Below are 23,179 nucleotides of genomic sequence, written 5' to 3'. Positions count from 1 at the left end.
CTAAAAGAACACTTGAATAAGAGTTTTTTTAAATCTAATTTTGTAATGTGAATGCTGGTTTTCCTCAAAAGGAGGACCACCAGAAATGAATGGGCTCTCATCAGAGAGTAATATGAATAAAAGCCACACCAACTCACCACCACACAGAACAATGCCCTCCTGTGTTGGATTCTCCTGTGCTCTCCACTCCTTCCCACTAAATGATGAATTTCCAGTGAAAGATCATACATGTATGTCTCTTCTTGTCTCCCGATGACTGGCCTGCCCTCCCTCCCTGCCTCCCTCCCTCTTTCCCTTCCTTCCTTCCTCGTTGTCGTAAGGCAGTCAGCATTGTCTGGGTCGATCAGTAAGTCTATTTTTCTTGCAGACTTTGGGAAATCTACAACACCTCGCAAACCTATCATTTAGCTTAATATAACCTGTGGAAGGCAGAAGAGAAGGAAAACGAAGACTGTAAATGAGAGGAGACATGCAGTCAGCACATACACTTCCCTCGTTAAGAGTGAATGAAGTCTGCAGACATCCAGAGTTCTGTATGTGTGCTGGGGTGCACTCCATCTTAGCTGTTTCAACCCTTTTTTATTTTTTTTTTCAGAGTGACACTCCTGGGGAATGTTTGGAGTATTTCCACAGCATTCCATACGAAGCTGCGCTGACCTTCCATTCTCCCCAAGTGGAACAGATGCCCCCAAATCACAACCCTGCTCTGTTCCAAAAGTTTTTTAAATTATTATTTAGAATGTGGAAATCATGTTACAAATGATAGCTTGATTTCTAGAGTAGCCACAAAACTCCCCGTAAGTAGTGTAAAGAGGACTTCCCTGGTGGTCTTGTGGTTAAGACTCCACGCTCCCAAAGCAAGGGGCCTGGGTTAGATTCCTGGTCAGGAAACTAGATCCTGCATGCCACAACTAAGATCCTGCACTGCCACATTAAAAAAAAAAAATTAGTATATAAAGTAATGAATACACACACACACCCAAACTTCATCATTAGAACTGCTAAGGTGGCATCTTCAGGTAATGGCTGTGAGTCATGTGTTCATAGTTCAGACACTACCTTGCTGTAAGTGATCCATGTTGACAAATGGCTCCTTGACTTGGAAATCTGATGTGACCAAGAGCATAGTGTGGGGTTCATGCTAGGCCACCCTCTCACTCATCCCCACAGGTGTAGACCCCCAAGAGCTACACTAAATTTCATTACACTCTGAACCTAGTCTTGCTGTAATTTTTATTTCACCCCTCGTGGTACCACAGTACCATTTCTTTTCTCTCTCTCTCTCTCTCACCATGACCCTCCACTCCCGCACAATCTGTTCTATTAAGCATGATATTTGGGCAGAAAATGAGGTCTGGAAGGAAATTTGGGAAAGCAAATATCACTTATCATTTTACCACTAAATATGTATTTCATGTAAGATAGGTTTCCTTGGCCACTTGGCAGAATACTCTTGTTTAACACATCTTGCAAATATTCTGTTTACCATGATAATGAGGAAAAGGAACAGGAAGAGAAGGAGGAAGGCCTAAACAGCTCTTGGTAGCACCTTGGTGTTATGACCACATTTGGCTAACAATTTATTAGATATAACATGATTTAAGTTTCAAAAAATGATAAGATCATAGCCAGGATGATCTCACTGAAAGTACAAATGTCCCTGAAATTCTTATTCTGTGACAAAAAATAAAGGCAAAGCTGTCTGGTATTCTCTCTACATGTTCTTCCTTAAGGCAAAGTTTCTAAAATAATCTCAGACGTGGTGTAACATTTGCCAAACAGCTGTTTTAGGGAATGCCAAGAAGATAATCCTTGGGTCTTTCATAGTCTTTTGTGTTTTTTCTCTATTCAGAGGATTCTGGGTCTAAGCCAGTGTATTGACGCATGTTCCGAAAATTCAAAAAGTCTAATGGTACTTGAGGTCTTTTACACCTATTTTACTGACCTAGTTGAGAAGGGAGTTTGTTGACCTCTTGGCAAAGGGATTGACCTCAACTCTGCTTCGAGAAGGCAAATGCCTTTGAAAATGAGGCTTCCACTGAAGATGTACCTGTCTACATGCTCTCTCTCCATCCCCAAGACAGCTCCCCTCCGGGGTGGATAAAACCCTGGGAGAGGGAATCACAGACTTAGAGCTGGAAGGAAATTCTAGAGTTCATGTGGCTCAGCATTCTCTTTCCTGAGCTGTGGGTTACCCTCACTAACAGAAGTTAAGTTTTCTATAAAATGAAATTCCTTTTATTTTTAATTTTTGATTTAACATTTATTTTATATTGCAGTATAGTAAGTAACAATAAGGTGTATAGCAAAGTGATTCAGTTATACATATACCTATATCCATTCTTTGTTAACATTCTTTTCTCATATAGGTTATTACAGAGGATTGAGTGGAGTTCTCTATGGAAAATGCAATTATTTTTACCAATAAATATGTTCAGAATCTCATGGATATTTTCATACACATGACTTTATCTTTCAGTCAAATGAGTTTGTTGAAAGAATTTAAGATGGGGAAAGAGGATTTTGTGTGTTTATGTAGATCTGGATATAAAACCTTAAGGTCAGCCCTTGTCTCAAATCTTCAAAACACCGGTATTCTCTGATGCTGCTGCTTCTTAAATCATCCTCATCTGTCAGACAACAAAGGGAACTGTTAGCAGAAGAGGAAACAGGGGCGTACAATATGGACGGGGAACTGGAAAACATGCTGAACTCAGGAGGAGGCAACACAAGGGAGGAATGTTCACGGTTCTTTGAGGTCCCGACAGATTATTGTAGGAAATCATTTTTTTTTTAATGAAATCTAATCATTTGCAACAACATGAATGCATCTAGAAGATATCATGCTCATTGAATTGAGTCAGAGAAAGACAAAGACCGTATGATCACATTTAAATATGAAATCTGAAAAAAAAACCAAATGAAAGCAGACTCATAGTCCAGAGGACGAGTGAGGGACTGCCAGAGAAAGGAGGGATGGGGGACTGAGCAAAATAGGTGAAGGGGATAAAGAAGCACAAATTGCCAGTTATAAAATAAATAAGCCATGAGGGATGTCACGTACAGTGTGAGGAATACAGTCAATAAAATTGTAACAACTCTGTGTGGGGGCAGAAGGTTGCTACACTTACTATGGTGCTAATTCCATGATGGATGCAAATATCAAATCACTATGTGCTGTGTCTAAAACTAACACAATATGGTATGCCAACTATATTTCAATTTAAAAAATTAATTTTAAAAAATACCTTATTGAAATTGATATATTCAATATATCATCATTTTGATATGCAATCAATATTTAAAAACTGCTCATGAGATATTTTCCATTCCTATTTTGTGTGAAGTCTTCAGGCCCTGGTGACTCTTTTCACGCTTTCAGTGTATGTCAATAGAGATCAGCCATATTTCTAGTGTTCAATACCCACATGTGGCTGGTGGAAGTCACACCACGTAGCACAACTCTAGAAAGTGGTCAGGTCCACCATGGTCCAGGAAACTGACCTGTCTTATGTTCCAAATAGAAACTCTGAGGGCTTAATGAGTGTGCAGAATGGGGCTGAAATCAAGGAGATTTTCATGAGATCTTCAGGAGGAGTAGTCAGGGCCTTGTGGAGTTCCAGCCTGCCTTAGGGACTTGTGAACAGGGTCTCATCAGATGGAACTTTTCCAAACTCAAGATTTCACTGGCTAACTGAGAGTGTGACTGAGGAGCCAAGCAGCCCAGGAGGGACACTGACTTTCCTTATACCACTCAGCTATGGAAATTTCCAGGGAAGAAGCTGCTAGGAAGGGGGCCAAAGGAATTCAGTAGACATAACTAGATAGAAGGAATGAATCAGTTAAGAGAGAAAATGGTCTGCCTGTGGTCTATTTTGTTCTTCAAGTTCAAATTCACTTTATTTCTTGGGGGAAAAGATTTTTCTCTATTTCAAAGGATCTTAGACACCAAATATTCCAGCTAGAAGAAATTGAAAATAATAATAATAATAATTACAACTGATATTTGCGTATTCCAGGTATGATTAAAAACACTTTACTTGTATTAACCCATTTAATCCCCAGCAGGTACTATCATCTCCCTCTGCAGTTATCCCATCATGTTAAATCCTGGGTACCACTTTTGACATTATCTTTGAAAACGCCAAGAGAAGGGCACCACTTGGAGCTGTGCAGTCCTGCAGCCTTGCCCGTGTTAAAGTGGAAGAGACATCACATATCCAGTATCTGCATTTTACTGATGGAGAAGCTGATGTTCAGTAACTCACCACATAGCAGCTTATTGACAGAGCTGATTCTGAAGTCTGTATCCCCAGTTTTGAGGCTGATGCCTGTGCAATCCAACATGAGCTCCATTTTGGAGGCTGTGAGTGACTTCAGTATCCCTCCCTTTAAATAGCTCACAAGTAATCAGAGAGATTCTGGTCATATATACATAAAAACCAGTACATCTTCACATTCAAATTCTGCTTAATGGTTTCATCATCTTCTGGTTGTACATGATTTCTTCTTCTTCAAGCCCCCAAGTCACCAGTAGGTCTCCACATTCTTACATCTCAGCAGAGTATAGTGGTTGCAGACATGTGCTCTGAAGTAACCTGGCTGTATGACCTTGGGTAAATTTCTGTACCTCAGTTTTTCTCTCCAGAATGTGGAGAAAATCAACAGAACTTATTCCTAGGGGTTTTATGAGAATTAAATGAGTTGATTTTCTAAAACAACTAACATGGTGCATGGCACATAGTCAGCACAGTACGTGTTTCATAAAATGCTGGATTATTAAACAGCCTTCTAGCTTCATTGTCTTCCTATAGTATCAAAACACTCTTGCCAAAACCCAAGTCGGCTAACTATCGTCCAGGCTCCACATTATCTAGTAGCTCTCAAACTTGAATTTGCACAAGAATCCACTGGAGTGCTTGCAAAAAAAGAAAAAGAAAAAAGGTACACTTCTGAGCCACTTCTGAGACTCTGGCTTAGAAAGTCTGGGTGGAGCTCAGGAATCTCCATTTTTACCACATACTCACAAGGGATTCCCATGTAGGTGGTCTCATAGCACAGTGGGAGGGGGGAAAGACCTCCCAAATAAGGTCTACGTCTAGCACAGCTCTCAGTGACCTTGGTCATCTGGCCCTTGTTCACTATTCTACCTCACAGCTCAAAACCCCGCCCCCAATCCTGCCTGCCAGACCTGCGTCAGGAAAAATGAAAAGCCATGTTAAAGTCAAGCCCAATGACATTCCTCCATACGACTGCTGTGTTATATGAGATTACGGAAAAATAGCTGAGTTGGCACCCAGCAAAGTCTCTGTGGGCCATGCCAGTGGGTCACCATGGGAACCACGTCTCTGTGACTTAGTCCAGAGTGAGCATAAAAGCTGAGAGGGACAAAACACATTGTGTTTCTGAGTTCCTGTTCTCTTTCTCAACCTCCCTTAGAGACCAGACCTCTTCTTTTCTTCTCTTAAAGTAACTCCAGGGGCTGTCAGTTCTAAATTGAGGCAAGGAAGGTGAGAAGGAACAGAGTGGAGACAAAAGCAATCCTGGAGCCAAGGGGTAACTCAGTGAGATGAACGGCACGCTGAGGGCTAGCAATGCCCTGATCCAGACCAAGAAGCCATGCAAAGTAAGGCTTTTATTCTTTCTTGGCAAGGCTACTCAGACCAACTCAATGTTCGATTCCCTAAAAACGAAGTCTTGACAAACTAGTCCAAGAACTTGGTAATACCTGGTTTTCCCAGTTATACAATCTGAACACTTTTAAAGCGTGTTTAGTTGGAAAGCAAAAGTCCCTGAGCTTCCTTCTCAGTGAACTCTAGGTCAAGCCCATTCGTTTTTTTTGTATTTAAAATTAATTCCATCAGCCAACAGAGGAGGAACTCCTTTCTTTGCCTGGACTGAATAGTGTCCCCTAAAATGTATGTTTATCTGAAATCTGTGAAGGTGGCCTTATTCAGAAATAGGGTCTTAAAAAAAAAAGAAATAGGGTCTTTGCAAAAATATAATTAATATCCAAGTGAAGATGAGGTCATACTTGTTTCCTGTAGTCCTCCGCTTGGGTTGCTGTAACAAAAATACCACAGGCTGGGTGGCTTATAAAAAATAGAAATTGGTTTCTCACAGGTCTGGAGGCTAGAAGACCAAGATTGTGTGTGTTTCATAAAATGTTCGATTATTAAACAGCCTTCTAGCTTCACTGTCTTCCTACAATATCAAAATACTCCTGCCAAAACCCAAGTCAGCTCACTATCTTCTAGGCTCCGCGTTATCTAATAGCTCTCAAACTTGAGTTTGCACAAGAATCTGCTACAGTGTTTGCAAAAGCTAAATCCAGCATGGTTTGGTTCTGCTGAAGACCCTCTTCCCAAATGCAGACTGCAACTTCTCCCTGTGTCCTCCCACGGTGGAAGGGGCTAGGAGCTCTCTGGAGCCTCATTTATAAGGCACAATCCCATTCACGAGGACCCCACCCTTAAGATCTAAGCAGCTCCCAAAGGCCTCACCTTACGTTACAGAATAGGATGTCAACTTGTGGGTTTGGGAAACGCAAACATTCAGACCATGGCAGATGAGGTCATGCTCCATTAGACTGGGAGCTGAATCCAGTCACAGATGTCCTTTAAGAAGAGAAGACACACAGAGGAAAACCCCATGTGAAGACAGACACACAGGGAAGAAAACCATGTGACAAAGAGGCGGGGATTGGAGTCAACAGGCCAAGGAACGCCCAGGATCCCTGACCACCATCAGAAGCTGGAAGAGGCAAGGGAGGACTTCCCGCTAGAGCCATCAGAGGAGCACGGCCCTGCTGACACATTGATTTCAGACTTCTGGCCCCCAGAACTGTAAAAGAAGCCATTTCTGTTGTGTTAAACTGCCCAGTTTACGGTATTGTTACGACAATTCTAAGGTTCTGGCCAACAGGTGTTCTTGGTGATAGAAAATGCATACTCTGATGGCTTTCCGAAGGATCATTGCACAATCATTGGATCAGCCTGAAAACATCACTAGAATAAGCTCAGCTCGTGGGAAATAGGAAAAAGTGGCTTTATTTTTGAATCAGGAAATTTCCTTAAGCAAAGCCAGTGTGGGATAGAGTTAGCGTTCCCTGCTGGAGGCAAGTCCTTTGATAACGGCATTCCGGTTTCCTTTAGGGTCTGTCCTCTGTCCTTCTTGTGTCCAGTTTTTCATGAAGAAAGTGAAAGTGAAAGTACAAGTCACTCAGTGGTGTCCGACTCCTTGCCACCCCATGGACTATACAGTCCATGGAATTCTCCAGGCCAGTATACTGAGTGGGTAGCCTTTCCCTTCTCCAGGGGATCTTCCCAACCCAGGGATCGAACCCAGGTCTCCCACATTGCAGGAGGATTCTTTACCAGCTGAGCCACAAGGGAAGCCCAAGAATACTGGAGTGGGTAGCCTATCCCTTCTCCAGTGGATCTTCCTGACTCAGGAATCAAACCGGGGTCTCCTGCATTGCCGGCAGATTCTTTAACCAACTGAGCTATCAGGGAAGCCCAATGGAGTTTTCCATACAACCTGTCAAAATGCCTTGACATCCCCTAACAAGGAGCTGTCATGCTGCCCTCCCCTTGCTGCTTGGACCCACTTCTGGGGTGAGCCAAGCACAGCGACACAAGAAAGAAGAGATGTACATCCTCATTCATCAAACTACTGATCCCCTAGGCACTGTCCACTAGCGCCTGCTGCCTGGACACCAGGAGGTAATCAAGACTGGTTCTACTACCAGAAGCAGTTCTTATTGCCTGCAACCCACAACTCTAAGGAGACATCTGCCTGTATCCAATCCCTAAACCCCCTGTCCTCTCAGAGAGAGGGAAGACAGAAAGGATTTCTGGGAAGGTCTGATGAAATATAGCTGCCCTCCAGACATACACACACACACAGCTGCATCTGTTGCCAAAATACAGCTAAAAATATAGTCATCATGTCTTTCAAAGAGCCTCATATACAGATTTTTGACATAAATTTATTTCGGAAATCAGTATAGTGCTTGCAGAGTTAAAGCTTGCCGATCTTAATGACTGTATTTGTTTGCAACTTGAAGTACATTTTTCCCTCCTCTTTTCTGTTGTTTTTGATCTTTGATGTTCATTTCAGGTATTTGTTGTCAGACCCCTCCAATCTCAAATGGAAATAGGTGAGATATAAACTATAAATAAATAAACAGAAACATAGGGAGATCAAAACCTCCATGAATCTTATCATAAGTGGTCTTATTCATAAGTGGTCTTACTCATAAGTGGTCTAAATTTAGCTTCCAGAAATGTGGCATTTCTTCCCCAGACGTAGTTTAATTGGGAAGATGACAGATTGGATCACAAAGTAAAACATGCCCCGCCACATCTTCCTGGATGTTACTAACATTTTCATGCTATCCCCAAACTCGGACACCATTCGCTTCAAAGATCTGCTTTAGACCCTGAAATATATTCTTCCAAAGGTTGGGCAGCATCGTGAAATAAGGCAGACAAATTCCTGAACCACCAGTCAGAGGTCCTGTGTGCAAAGGACCACGCCACACCCTCTCCTCTCATCAGAAACTTGCGCAGAGGACAGGTCACGCTGGTCTTGTTCTGTTTCCATATTTTATTAACTGAATTGGTATGCTCACCTGACAGGGCTGGTCCATCCAGAAGGGATTTCACTGGGTGACCATTTGGCCAGAGAAAAGCCATCTTTGTTTTCCAACCCCCTCTCCCGTCCCCAGGGCCTGAAAATAACACCAACACCAACTTCTCTCAAATCTGAGGCGCTATTGTGCAAACTTGAATAAGTCAGTTACTCTTTCTTTGCCTTGGGGAGGAGGAAAAAAACAAAACAAAACACAGACGAACTCTTCGCAAAAACCAGACCAGAGGACTGAAAAGAGTAATATTTTCCACAGTCGGATGAAAGATGGTATGTACATGCAGAATGGGTGGCTGTATATTATTAAATTTCTATTACACTTGAATTAGTTATAGGGTGACATTTTGACTGTTTCCTCCTTGTAATTCTCATAACTCCACCTGCCTGACATTTCCTTCCTCTCCGGCGGCCCTTGGAGAACAGGTCCCACTTTGTGGGAGGGAGGCCACCCTGCAGAAATTCAGGGACACTTTCCTGGGAAGGCTGCCCCTGAGGCACACACAGGAAATTTCAAACACCCTCAGACACCAAGAGGTTCATTGCTCCTCACCCCCTCTCCCTCTGGGACTTGATCATCCAAGAACTACCCATGGAAGAACACAGAAAGTTCTTCATAAAAAAAGAAAAAGAATTCCAAGCCCTTTCCCCTCCTAATAGCCCTCGGGGACAAAAACTCAGTGAGTCACCAAAGAAACACTTGCCTCCTGCCCTGAGTGGGCACTCAGAAAAATCACAAAGATGAAAAGCTTAACACCCATTGTCCAGAAGAAACTCAGAGGGCAGTAAGTGGACTGGGAGAGGGGAAATGGGATGCCAAGAACTGAGGTTTATGAAGAAGAAAAGAAAGAGAAAGGAAAGACAAAAGGCAGTGACCTTGAACAAACAGAACCATTATGGAAGCGAATGACAGGCAGAATGTTTACGAGGTGCCCACGCCCCACCACCACCCCTGCTTTTTCCTTGGGTCACAGCCAGGAGTTCAATGGCTTCACATATGAGAATCAGCAGACCCCAGCCCCTAACTGACTTTGAGAGAACTCGTTCAAGCACAGATTCACGCTAATGCATATTCTTCTGTCTGGGATAAATCCAAAGGATATTATCTGCCCAGTCCCTGAAAGATCTTCTTCCGTACGTGAGGCAGGGGGAAGACGCACCTGGCCCCCTAACCTGACTCTGTGGTGTATGAGGTCGTAAAGAGTGGTGTTAGCACCCGGTCCTGAAGCACAGGCATTAGTGGCCTTGCCAATACGAAGCCAGTGCTTCTCATTTCCCCCTGCTGCTGCCACTGCTGCTAAGCCACTTCAGTCGTGTCCAACTCTGTTTGACCCTGTAGACGGCAACCCACCAGGCTCCCCCATTCCTGGGATTCTCCAGGCAAGAACACTGGAGTGGGTTGCCATTTCCTTCTCCAATGCATAAAAGGGAAAAGTGAAAGTGAATTCGCTCAGTGTTGTCCAACTTTTCGAGACCGCATGGACTGCAGGCTCCTCTACCCATGGGATTTTCCAGGCAAGAGTACTGGAGTGGGGTGCCATTGTCTTCTCCCATTTCTCCCTAAAGTATCCCAAATAGGAGAGGAAAATGAAAACATACCCCCAACGACTTAACGCAAGGACCTTGCATACTCTATACACTCCTCTCCAACCTCCTCTCACCTGCATTCAAGCCCAAATGTTCCCTAAAGCCTATGGTTAAGCTTAGAAATTCACACATAATTTGTAGCCCACTACTCCATAATATGGGCTTTCCTGGTGGCTCAGCAGTAAAGAATCTGCCTGCCAGTGCAAGAGACACAAGTTCAATTCCTGGGTTAGGAAGAGCCCCTGGGCAAGGAAATGGCAACCTGCTCCAGTATTCTTGCATGGGAAATCCCATAGACAGAGGAGCCTGACGGGCTACAGTCCATGGGATCGCAAAAGAGTCGGACACAACTAAGGGCCTAAACAACAACTCCATAATATATCTTTGCTTTACTACAAAAATAGTTCAAATGACCACTGAGGGAACTTATATCCCATGAAGATATACCAAGCTTATCTTGTGGATTAATGTATTTCACTGGGTCACCATCCCACCAGCAAACCAGGTACCCCAGTTTGAGTATCACTTCTCTTGAAGAAGCAAAGTTCTCACCAGTCATCTGGACACACATTTGGGCAACCAGCCTTTATTTTTAGTTGTCACCAAGAAAGCCTTTGATAGGTGAGCAATATTCCTATAACTAGATGGAAACTTGGTCCAGACTCACATGGACCAAGTCTCACCCTTGGTCTATATGAGTCTGAGGCTCTTCTCCAACAGCCTGTCCAGGACATTAGGTCAACTAGGACTCGTTTTCTCTGGGATCTTCCTGCCACCTGTCTTTAGTCCCCTGGACAGTCTAGTTAGCCACCCCAACACTTGTTCCATGCTTCCTCTATAATAGTCAGTCTTGTACAACTGGCCCCAACCTATCTCCAAGAACTAAAGCAGGCATGGTAATTCTCTTTCTCTTTCCATGGTTCAAGAGTGGCACATGACTTCAGATCAAGCAATGATGAAAGCTGAGGACATTTGCTTGATGATTCCAGTAGAAACAATATGTACTTTTTTCTCTTTACATTGAAGGAAAGCAGGTATCCTAGGGACTCTAACAGATACTTTGTAAGCAGAGTAGAAGCTTGCTTTATGATAAAGCTGAAACACAGAAGGCAAAGAAGGGGTAGCAAGAGAAACTGTGTCCTTGGTTACATCCCTGAACTACTCAATTAAAGAAATGTTGAGGCTAACCCTCTTGAATGCTTATTTTCAAGAACCAATACACATCTTCATTATTTAAGGCAATTGGATTGGAGATTGTTGTTGTTCAATCATTAAGTTGTGTCCAACTCTTTGTGACCACATGGACTGTGGCACACCAGGCTTCCCTGTCCTTCACTATCTCTCAAAGTTTGCAGAAACTCATGTCCACTGAGTCAGTGATGTCATCCAACCATCTCATCCTCTGTCGTCCCCTTCTTCCTGCCTTCAATCTTTCCCAGCATAAGGGTCTTTTCCAATGAGTCAGCTCTTTGCATCAGGTGGCCAAAGTATTGGAGCTTCAGCTTCAGCATCAGTCCTTCCAATGAATATTCAGGATTGATTTCCTTTAGGATTGACTTGATTTGATCTCCTTGCTGTTGAAGGGACTCTCAAGAGTCTTTACCAGCACCGCAGTTCAAAATCATCAATTCTTCAGCACTCAGCCTTCTTTATGGTCCAATTCTCACATCTGTAACTAGAAAAACAATAGGTAAGTTTCCTGTCTTGAGGGAGTTGACAATCCAGTTAAGAGAGAAAATGCATAGCATAATGAATATTAATACTGGAGGAAGAATAGGGTACTGAGCATAATGCTGACCAAGATATGATGGGTGGATAGAATTAGGCAGGCAAAGGGAGGGGAAGAAGAAAAAGAAGAGGGAGAGTATAGAGAGAAACAAAGGCTTAACATTAGAAAGAACATGATGCTTTCATGAAACCAAAAATGGTCCCAAGATGTAGTCCTGTCTTCAAAAACAGCCACTGAGAGTGTGGTTACTCTAGATCCTGCCAGGCACCCTACCATTTCCTTTAAATTAATTGTAGCCTGATGACCAGACCCAGGCGCCATCTTCAGTCCAAAGGCATCCTTGAATGAGCAGTGCAAGTAGAGGCAGCAGTTGCTGATGCACCACATTTTGAGGAGACGCAAATACCATCTTTATGCACATCCCTCACTCCCCACCCCTATCTCTGCACGCACTCTCAGTACTAGCCCTACACTCTCCTCAGTTTATCTGATCCCAGTCCTGCTCACCAGCCAGGATACACACATCAAGATTCCAGGTCAGGATACTCTGGTGGTATCTAGTTATGGTCTATCCTCATCATTTGCAGATTCACCTATTTGTAATCCCAAAGTCAAGTAGGCACTTTGGTTGTCATTCATTGATATTTGTTCAGTTCCGTTCATTTCAGTTCAGTCACTCAGTTGTGTCCGACTCTTTGCGACCCCATGAAATGCAGCACACCAGGCCTCCCTGTCCATCACCAACTCCCGGAGTTCACTCAGACTCACGTCCATCGAGTCAGTGATGCCATCCAGCCATCTCATCCTCGGTCGTTCCCTTCTCCTGCCCCCAATCTCTCCCAGCATCAAAGTCTTTTCCAATGAGTCAACTCTTCGCATGAGGTGGCCAAAGTACGGGAGTTCCAGCTTTAGCATCAGTCCTTCCAATGAACACCCAGGACTGATCTCCTTCAGGATGGACTGGTTGGATCTCCTTGCAGTCCAAGGGACTCTCAAGAGTCTTCTCCAACACCACAGTTCAAAAGCATCAATTCTTTGGCGCTCAGCTTTCTTTGTAGTCCAACTCTCACATCCATACATGACCCCTGGAAAAACCATAGCCTTGACTAGACGGACCTTTGTTGACAAAGCAATGTCTCTGCTTTTAATGTGTTGTCTAGGTTGGTCATAACTTTCCTTCCAAGGAGTAAGCATCTTTTAATTTCATGGCTGCAGTCACCATCTGCAGTGATTTTGGAGCCCCCAAAAATAAAGTCAGACACTGTTTCCACTGTTTCCCCATCTATTTGCCATGAAGTGATGGGACCGGATGCCATGATCTTCGTTTTCTGAATGTTGAGCTTTAAGCCAACTTTTTCACTCTCCTCTTTCACTTTCATCAAGAGGCTTTTGAGTTCCTTTTCACTTTCTGCCGTAAAGGTGGTATCATCTGCATATCTGAGGTTATTGATATTTCTCCCAGCAATCTTGATTCCAGCTTGTGATTCTTCCAGTCCGGAGTTTCTCATGATGTACTCTACATATAAGTTAAATAAGCAGAGTGACAATATACAGCTTTGATGTACTCCTTTTCTTATTTGGAACCAGTCTGTTGTTCCATGTCCAGTTCTAACTGTTGCTTCCTGACCTGCATACAGGTTTCTCAAGAGGGAGGTCAGGTGGTCTGGTATTCCCATCTCTTTCAGAATTTTCCACAGTTTCTTGTGACCCACACAGTCAAAGGCTTTGGGTAGTCAATAAAGCAGAAATAGATGTTTTTCTGGAACTCTCTTCCTTTTTTGATGATCCAGCAGATGTTGGCAATTTAATCTCTGGTTCCTCCTCCTTTTCTAAAACCAGCTTGAACATCTGGAAGTTCATGGTTCACGTATTACTGAAGCCTGGCTTGGAGAATTTTGAGCATTACTTTACTAGCGTATGAGATAAGTGCAATTGTGTGGTGGTTTGAGCATTCTTTGGCATTGCCTTCCTTTGAGATTGGAATGAAAACTGACCTTTTCCAGTCCTGTGGCCACTGCTGAGTTTTCCACATTTGTTGGCATATTGAGTGCAGCACTTTCACAGCATCATCTTTCAGGATTTGAAATAGCTCCACTGGAATTCTATCACCTCCACTAGCTTTGTTCGTAGTGATGCTCCCTAAGGCCCACTTGACTTCACATTCCAGGATGTCTGGCTCTAGGTGAGTGATCACACCATTGTGATTATCTGGGTCGTGAAGCTCTTTTTTGTACAGTTCTTCTGTGTATTCTTGCCACCTCTTCTTAATATCTTCTGCTTCTGTTAGGTCCATACCATTTCTGTCCTTTATTGAGCCCATCTTTGCATGAAATATTCCCTTGGTATCTCTAATTTTCCTGAAGAGATCTCTAGTCTTTCCCATTCTGTTTTCCTCTATTTCTTTGCACTGATCGCTGAGGATCACTTATCTTTCCTTGCTATTCTTTAGAACTCTGCATTCAGATGCTTATATCTTTCCTTTTCTCCTTTGCTTTTCGCCTCTCTTCTTTTCACAGCTATTTGTAAGGCCTCCCCAGACAGCCATTTTGCTTTTTTGCATTTCTTTTCCATGGGGATGGTCTTCATCCCTGTCTCCTGTACAATGTCACAAACCTCCGTCCATAGTTCATCAGGCACTCTGTCTCTCAGATCTAGTCCCTTAAATCTATTTCTCACTTCCACTGTATAATCGTAAGGGATTTGATTTAGGTCATACCTGAATGGTCTAGTGGTTTTCCCTACTTTCTTCAATTTAAGTCTGAATTTGGTAATGAGCAGTTCATGATCTGAGCCACAGTCAGCCTCCTGGTCTTGTTTTTGCTGACTATATACAGCTTCTCCATCTTTGGCTGCAAAGAATATAATCAATCTGATTTCGGTATTGACCATCTGGTGATGTCCATGTGTAGAGTCTTCTCTTGTGTTGTTGGAAGAGGGTGTTTGCTATGACCAGTGCGTTCTCTTGGCAGAACTCTATTAGCCTTTGCCCTGCTTCATTCCGTATTCCAAGGCCAAATTTGCCTGTTACTCCAGGTGTTTGATATTTGTAGAGGGGTGGAAATTTTGCATATTTTGAAGCACATATTCCCAACTGATACCCGCACTATGCTTTCTTGTTTCAGTTCTCATATTGTAAAGTATCCTTTCACAGTCTCTTTAGTTCCACTTTCTTTTTAACATTTGCGTGTGTGTGTGTGTGTGTGTGTGTGGTTTTTGTTTTTGTTTTAGTGATATCACTGTTTAAAATTAAGTCCAGGGATAGCACTGAAGTTCCGTCTGGTGTTCCTTACTGCAAGAGGACTATGATGCACCTTATGAAGCAAATAATATCTGTGTTAGATAAGTTTCATTCAGGTGTGAGTTATAATGCTATTGGCTGTGAGTTCATTATTAATCAATACTATGTTTTAAAAGGTGTCTTTAAACAGAAGCATAGGTAAAACTGGACTATGTATTGATCAGTTATCAAAAATATTTTGACCAGAGACTCACAGGAAACTAACCCTGAATTCCTCCTACAAGTAATGTTTCAGTATTTGCTAATTCAGCGTTCACAGCATCTTTACAGAATACACTTACCATGAATTACATGAATAGACTGACAGATTGCAAGCACTAGAAGATGTCTCTCTAACTCAAATTCCTGTACAAGTTAGTATAAGTGCACTGCTTCAGCATACAAGCCCCCAAATTCATAATAGTTCAAATACAGCAGATATTTATTTCTTATTCACATATCAGTTTTGAGCAGGTGAATGGGACAACCGAGGGGTAATGCTCCACCACTTAGCTCTGCAGGAATCTAAGAATCTTCAGGGCTAGATGGACACAGCCATTATAATATGTGGTTTTCAGGGAACCTGGGCATTATCCTCTTTTGGCCCAAAGGAACATGTAGGATTGCACTTGAGATATTTTGATGGGCCAGACCTGGAAGTGGCGCTCATCACTCCTGCTCACTCTCCATTGGCTAGAACTCAGTCACATGGCCATGCTTAGCTGCAAGAGAGTCTGGGAAATGTAGTCTGGTTGATGACCAGAAGAAGAGAATAAGATTTCCTTGACACCTAGCAGTCTCTGACACAGTGTGTTTGTTTCATGGGCTCATATGAGGTTGGGTTCATACCAAGACCTGTGACTGCCCCTGGAAGATTAATAATTTGCTCCCTCCCCTTGGATTCTTCTTTAAATATTTATTCAAAATTTACTTTGAGGCAAAACCAAGACCTGTGTAGAGACAGGGAGGAAGAGAGCTGTACCTTGACCTGAGGAAATCCTGCTCAAACCCTTGCTCTGACTCCTGAGCCAGCTCCAGGGTTGATTAATTTTTCCAGCCCCTCTCTAGTATAGCACATTCCTAATCCTTGCTGAAATCAGAGCCCTTGAGTCTAATGAAGCCCAAAACTGAGGGAGGGTCCTGAGGCCCTTACCAGGAGACACTTCCTGAACCAGGAATTCCCCAGAGGAACCACACAGGCCCAGCAAGCCCGCAGACTCAGAGAGATGGCAGCCACAGAGGACACCAGCTCCAGGTAGAGAGGCCAAGACCCTGGCAACTCCCAGGGCAAGTGGGAGGTCACACCCAGCCAGACAAGGCCTGAGCCAACCCTGACTTTAGCTGTCTGAGTCCCTTCCTGCTCTGCGAGGCCAACTGTGAGGAACCAGAAAGGAATGTTACAGTGTGAGAGGGACTTTGGGGTGACAGTGGCCTGAACGAGAGCAGGAACTAGAGGGACCTCATATTTAGCCCATGTACTAAGGGAGAATAAAGCCCCTTTTGTGCTTTGAAAGCATTTATAAGCAACCAGGGAGCCACAGACCACCTTAAGCCCTCCTCACATTACTGCTCCCACACACTCTAGCTAAAGTCAAAAGGAACACAGACAGACAATGGCCCTCAAAAAGGCACACAAGCTTCTGTCTTCCCTCTTTGATATCTCTCCCAGGTGTCAAAAGAAGGACTCCCATTCTATAAACCAGCAGCTTCATGGGATCTGGAAACAACCCCTGAAAGAAAAAAGCAATAATAATTCTATGTCCAATGACAGGCCTCGTGATAAACATTTGATGTGTGTTGCTGCACTGAATTCTCACAAGGTCCTGCTAGGCAGGTACTCTAATCCCCATCCTGCTGGTGAGGAAACAAGGGCTCAAAGGAGAGAAGTCATTTGGACATATTCATGCAGCTAGAAAGAGATGGAGTCAGCCCCTTCTGTCTGGCTGCTAAACCTGTCTTCTTAACTTCTAATCTCTGAGGCTGACAACACTGGTCACTTGCTGGATGTGGGGAGGGGGTGGGGGGGCAGGAAATCCTTACCTGCTACCTTCTAGTACCTGCACCACCTCCTCCTCCACAGCTGAGGCCTGACTCCCTTGGTAGAACCACCTCCATGCTGACCACCTAGCAGCATGGCCCCATCACCTCCATGCATTCACTGGACTCAACCCTTTCTCTGCCATGACTTTCAGACCTCTTGCCAGCATGAATGGACAACACTTCTCCCTTTCTGCACCTGAGAAGCTGGGATTCCTTCCACGGATTTCCATGGGCAACCTGAACTGATGCAGTTGGTGGTTTCTTGGCACGTTCTCCCTGGAGGCAATCACCACTTCTAGTCTCCTTTCAATCTTTTTTCTCCCTTTTTTTTTTTTCTTAAAACAGATCCCGTGAATGAGTGTGGGGTAAAACCAAAGAGTTTGTGATGGTTCATCATTTAAGATGTTTCTTCTTTACACCTTTCCTAGGGTTTGAAGAAGGAGGACAGGGCATTGTAAAGGCCAAGTCTTTATCAGGGTATTGCTAAGCCATGTTAAGGGCTTCCCTGGTGGCTTAGACAGTAAAGAATCCTCCTGCAAAGCGGGAGACCTGGGTTCGATCCCTGAGTTGGGAAGATCCCCTGGAGAAAGAAATGGTAACCCACGCCAGTATACTTGCCTGGAAAATCCACACGGACAGAGGAGCCTGACGGGCTACAGTCCACAGGGTCACAAACAGTCGGACACAACTGAGCGGCTAAGCACAGGAAGCCATGTTAAACTCTCCCCATCCTTTCTCCCCAACCAGATCTTCTTTCCAAGACTCTAGAGGAGTTGGCAGAAAAGGGCCAGTCAGGTGCCACAGCTGTGTTCCCAGGAGCCTGGGTCATGCCTGACTTCCCAGATGCATTAGATTGAGTGACAGTGTGGTTAAGAGAGTTGCCAAAAATCACAGAGCTGGAGAAGGCCATTCCAGAGGGCTGGGAGATTAAGAGGAAGAAAAGGGCCAGAGTCGAGTCCCAAGGAGGAAGCATCTGGGGAGCCACAGCAAGTGCCTGGGGGTGAGGATGGCAAGCTTGCTGCGGGCCTGACTGCTGACAGCTCCCTGGAGAGCTTCACCCTGCCTCGCAGTTCCTTTGTCTCTTCACCTGAAAAGCCAGCAGGTCAGGCCACCCACAGCAGCAGATACTAAATTGTCTAAGCTTCCTTCTAACTTCGGGATTCTTCCACTACTTAAAAGCCTGCTGCTGCTGCTACTGCTGCTGCTACTGCTGCTGCTGAGTCGTTTCAGTCATGTCCGACTCTGTGCCACCCCAGAGACGGCAGCCCACCAGGCTCTTCCGTCCCTGGGATTCTCCAGGCAAGAACACTGGAGTGGGTTGCCACTGCCCTCTCCCACTTAAAAATCTAGGGGTCTGGAAGTGCCCCTTGGCCTTTTCCCATTCACTTGGAGTGCTGACCAAACCTGGGATGTAGTTCTCTTGTTCCCACCCAGCCCTTGCCAGGGAAATAGGATTGAGGCCCTTCTGACCCATTTACTTCAAAGGCGACCGAAGGGTGGCCTAGCAAAGGGGATAGATGCCTCCAAAGTCATGCTGAGCCTTCTGGATGGATGCCTTATGACTGCTCTCCCTTCTTAGGACCAAAAAGTTCTATCTGACCGACTTTCACACCCCAAAACTTTCAGTCTGCCTTGAGCATCCCCAGGCACCTAACCCTTGGGGAACAACCCCCTCAGCCTTCAGCGGAAACCGGGAGAGGGGGAAGGGGATGGGGAACATGTCACTCCCGCTGCCTGTGACATCTTCATCCTCACCCTCACCTCCTCCCAACTCCACCCCCTGGCAGGGAGAGCTGGTCCCAGCCAGCGTCAAAGAGTCAAAACAGAGCTCCCTTTCCTTGTGCATTTTCCTCCTCTATGGCTTAGACCGTAAAGTCATCAGGAAGTATGGTCTAGTGCTCCAAGCTCCAGACAGACGGCCTGACCTCTGTCCCGGCTGCCAGGACTGACCTGGGCCAGACATCACGCCCCCAGGCCTGTCTCCTCCCCTGCAAACCATTCTGGCAAAGGTGGCATCACCTCTCATTGCAAAATACAGCCCCTCCTCGCTCCTGCAGCAGCCAGACTTAGGACCAGCCTATCTCTATGGAACGGGGATCACTGTGGGGAAGGGTGTGGAAGAACAGAACAGGGTAAGAAGGGGTTCATTGTACAATGCGGGCGGTGGCGGAGGGGATGAAGACCTCAGGGGCTGTCCCTCCCATCTCGATTATCTTCATTTTTCCACTGGCCCTGAGGTGGAGGTCCCTGCTCTGGGCTTCTCTGAACTTGGGCTGGTTTTCTTTGGGCAACAAGCTGATGTGCAGATAAATAGAGGGCCTGTTGTGGATGGCTGCTGGGCGTCTCTGGGATCAGTAACACCTTCATCAGAGAGGTGCTGCTGTAAGCATTCACTTCCCTTCCCTGCCCCCACCCCTTAAATAAGCAGGCCGTTTCCTCCTCTCCACCCTCCCTCGAAGCTGGGTCATTTTGCCTTCCTCTGGCTGGAGCCCAACTTCTCATCCAGTGTCAGACCTCCACTGCCCTTGGCGCATCCTGTCTTTTGCTCCTTTTTTTTTTTTTAATTGAAGTAAAGTTGATTTACAATGTTGTATTGGCTTCAGGTACACAGCAAAGTAACTCAGATATATATATATATATATATATATATATATATATCCATATTCATTTTCATATTCTTTTCCATATAGTTTATTACAGGATGGTGAATATAGTTCCATGTGCAATACAGCAGGACCTTGTTGTTTCCCTGCTTTATATATAGTAGTTTGTATCTGCTAACCCCAAACTCCTAGTTTATTCCTCCCTCACTCCTTTTCCCCTTGGTAACCATAAGTTTGTTTTCTATGCCTGTACGTCTGTTTCTGTTTCATAGATAACTTCATTTGTGTCATATTTTAGATTCCTCATATAAGTGATTTATAATATTTGTCCTCTCTCTGACTTACTTCTCTTAGTCTGATAATCTCTAGGTCTATCCCTGCTGCAAATGTAAATGACATTATTTCACATTTTTATGGCTGAGTAATAGGCTGCTGTGTATTATTGTTGTAATATTCTGTTGTATATGTATTGTGTATACATATATATAGTTTTACCTTTAAAGCAGAGTTTCTTTCAACCATGTTTTACCTTTAAAGCAGGGTGTCTTTCAACCATGATTATCTATTCGAATCACTCAAATATGTATTCCACATCTTTATCCGTTCATCTGTTGATGGCCATTTCGGTTGCTCCCATAACTTTCCTGTTCTTCTGGTCCTTATGAGGTGTCCTTTTATGATTGCCTTTAAATGAGCCCCTGACCTGACTGTGAAGGAAAGCTTATCTCTCCCTCTGTGCTGGTGTGACAGGGTTTTTCAGGGCTGAGACACATAAGGGTTGCTGAAGAATGGGCCCTTTCAGTGACCCTCTGTCTGGCCTCTGGTGAGGATTTTCATCTGATCCTAAATCCTCCTTTTGCCGCGTGGACAAACACACCCAACACGGTCACCTTCCATTCAATTATCTCTGGCTGTCCTGCAGCAGACAAGGAAACTTCACATGCTCTTCATCACTGACATGAGGTGGGCATTCATTCTTTGGAAGGAAAAGTTAGTAGGTACCGGGGCAGAGACGTCTGTGTATTTGAACAGGCAGGCATCCTTGCTCCTAAAAGTAAACCACCAGACACCATTTCACGGCCCTTAGATAAGATCTACAAGCGTGGCTGTCCGCACTGGCTACATGTTAGAAACTAGGCTGCCTCCAGATCCATTAAAAGGAAATCTCTAGGCGTGGGATCAGCCCTCGGCCAACTTTGAGAGCCTCCAATCTAAAACACTGACCCAAATGGCAGTTTAGGAAACAGCAGCTCAGACAGGGCAAGTGGCCCGCCCAAAGTTTAACGGTCAACTGGGAGCAGAGCCTGGTCTCTTAACTGTAAATTCATCTCTCTTCCTGTCCTAGTTTCCCCTGTGGTCACTGTAGGAGAGAAAGACTTAATTTTGGGTAGACATTAGAATTATCTGGGGAACTTTTGAAATACATGATGATAGCCTTCATCCTGGAATTCTCATTTAATTGCTCTGGAGTATGGCCTGCGCATACATTTCTTTTTCTTTTTTTTTTTTTGAGTCCCAAATAGATAATCATGGCTGAAAGAAACCCTGCTTTAAAGGTAAAATTCAGAAAAAAGAGAAAGAAAAGGGAGGGAGAGAGAGAGAAGGGAAGAAAATAATGCTGCAGAAGTCAGAGGAGGGAAGAATGTTCCTGGAGGCAGTATCTCTGGGATCTGCCAAAATGTATGACGTCTGAGCTGGATTTTGAAGGAGAAATGGACTTAGATACTTGGAAGCGGCCAAAGGCTTTTCAAAGCAGGGAACAGAATGAGCAGAGTCCCACAGGAAGGGACGTGGGAGGTGTAAGAGCTGAGAAGTGGACAAACAGGTCACTTGGGACTGAAGTGTGCGAGCCCATGAACGCCACCCTCGGGAATGTGGACTGAATTGTCCGGGCCACACAGCAGAAGCACCTGGAGGGCTTGTTAAAGCAGATTGCCCGGCCCCACCCTCAGAGCCTGGATTCAGTGGGCCTGTGCGGGGGCCCAAGAACTTGCATTCTTAACAAGTCCCCACGTGACATTGATGCTGCTGGTCCTCGGAAGACAAGTTAAAAAGCACTGGGCTGCGTCAAGGGAACTCACAGGCGGTTTTGGCTCTTGGAGACTGCATTTGAGAGAGAGAGAGAGAGGAAGGAACTTACTGTCAGAAAGAAAAAGACAAATACCATATGACATCACTTAAAACATGACACAAATAAACTTATCTTTGAAACAGAAACAGACTCACAGAGGTAAAGAACAGACTCGTGGTTACCAAAGGGGAGGTGGGGTGAAAGAGGGATGGGCTGGAAGGCTGGGTTTAGCAGATGCAGACCATTGTACACAGGATGGATAAGCAGGGTCCTGCTGCATAGCACAGGGAGCTATATTCAATATCCCGTGATCAACTATGATGGAAAAGAATAAGAAAAAGAATATATATACATAGGTATGTACGTATAACTGAGTTGCTTTGCCATACAACAGAAAATTAACACAGCGTTGTAGATCAACTGCACTTCAGCATAAATTCAAAAAAAGAAAGGAAGAGACTTGCTAAGACAGGAATATGATCTGATGTAGAAAGAGAAAGCAGGAAGTCTTCTAGTGCACTTCTAAGACCTCAAGAGAGGACCTGGGAGGCCTGGGCAGGGAGTGGGCAAGGAAGGGCTTCCAGCAGACGCTAGTGCAGGAGAGCACAGAATGCGGGGGCCACCTGGATTCGGATGGAAGTCGAGGCGGAGTCCAGGATGAGTGGACTGGGGAGACTCAACAGCCCAGATGACAACTGCACAAGTCTCTGAGCTGAGGAGGCAGGGGAGGAAGAAGCGGGGGCAGCACCGGGGGCTCAGCTGGAACAGGAACACTGGACCCTCATCCCAAGCTCCGGGCAAGCCTGTGACCTCTGCCTCAGGCCCAGGCCACTGCAGAATAAAGAGGGCTTGGCCCTGCTCCCCCAGGTGTCACTGCTTCTGCCTTGAAACTCCTCCAGCAGGTGTGGGGTGGCCTGAGCCAGTGTGCCTCTCCAGCCCACACACAGGGCCTTGGGGTGGAGGCCCCAAGTCAACTCAGGGAGGCAAGTTTAGCAAGCCTGGGTATGTTGCTCATGCTCAGACACATTTTGCTCCAAACCCTTGGTTTTCATCTGCCTTCATATTTACGGAACATATACTTGTTCTGCAAAGCAGTGATTCTCAATCTTGGCCTCACATTTATAGAATCATCTGCTGAGATTTAAAAATACCTGTACCCGGCTGCATCCCACACCAATTAGAACACAACCTCTGGAGTGAGACTCACGCACCTGTATATTTTC

This window comes from Ovis canadensis, chromosome 1 (genome assembly GCF_042477335.2).
Source record: "Ovis canadensis isolate MfBH-ARS-UI-01 breed Bighorn chromosome 1, ARS-UI_OviCan_v2, whole genome shotgun sequence".
Lineage (NCBI taxonomy): Eukaryota > Metazoa > Chordata > Mammalia > Artiodactyla > Bovidae > Ovis > Ovis canadensis.
Note: the sequence above shows the minus strand (reverse complement) of the source record.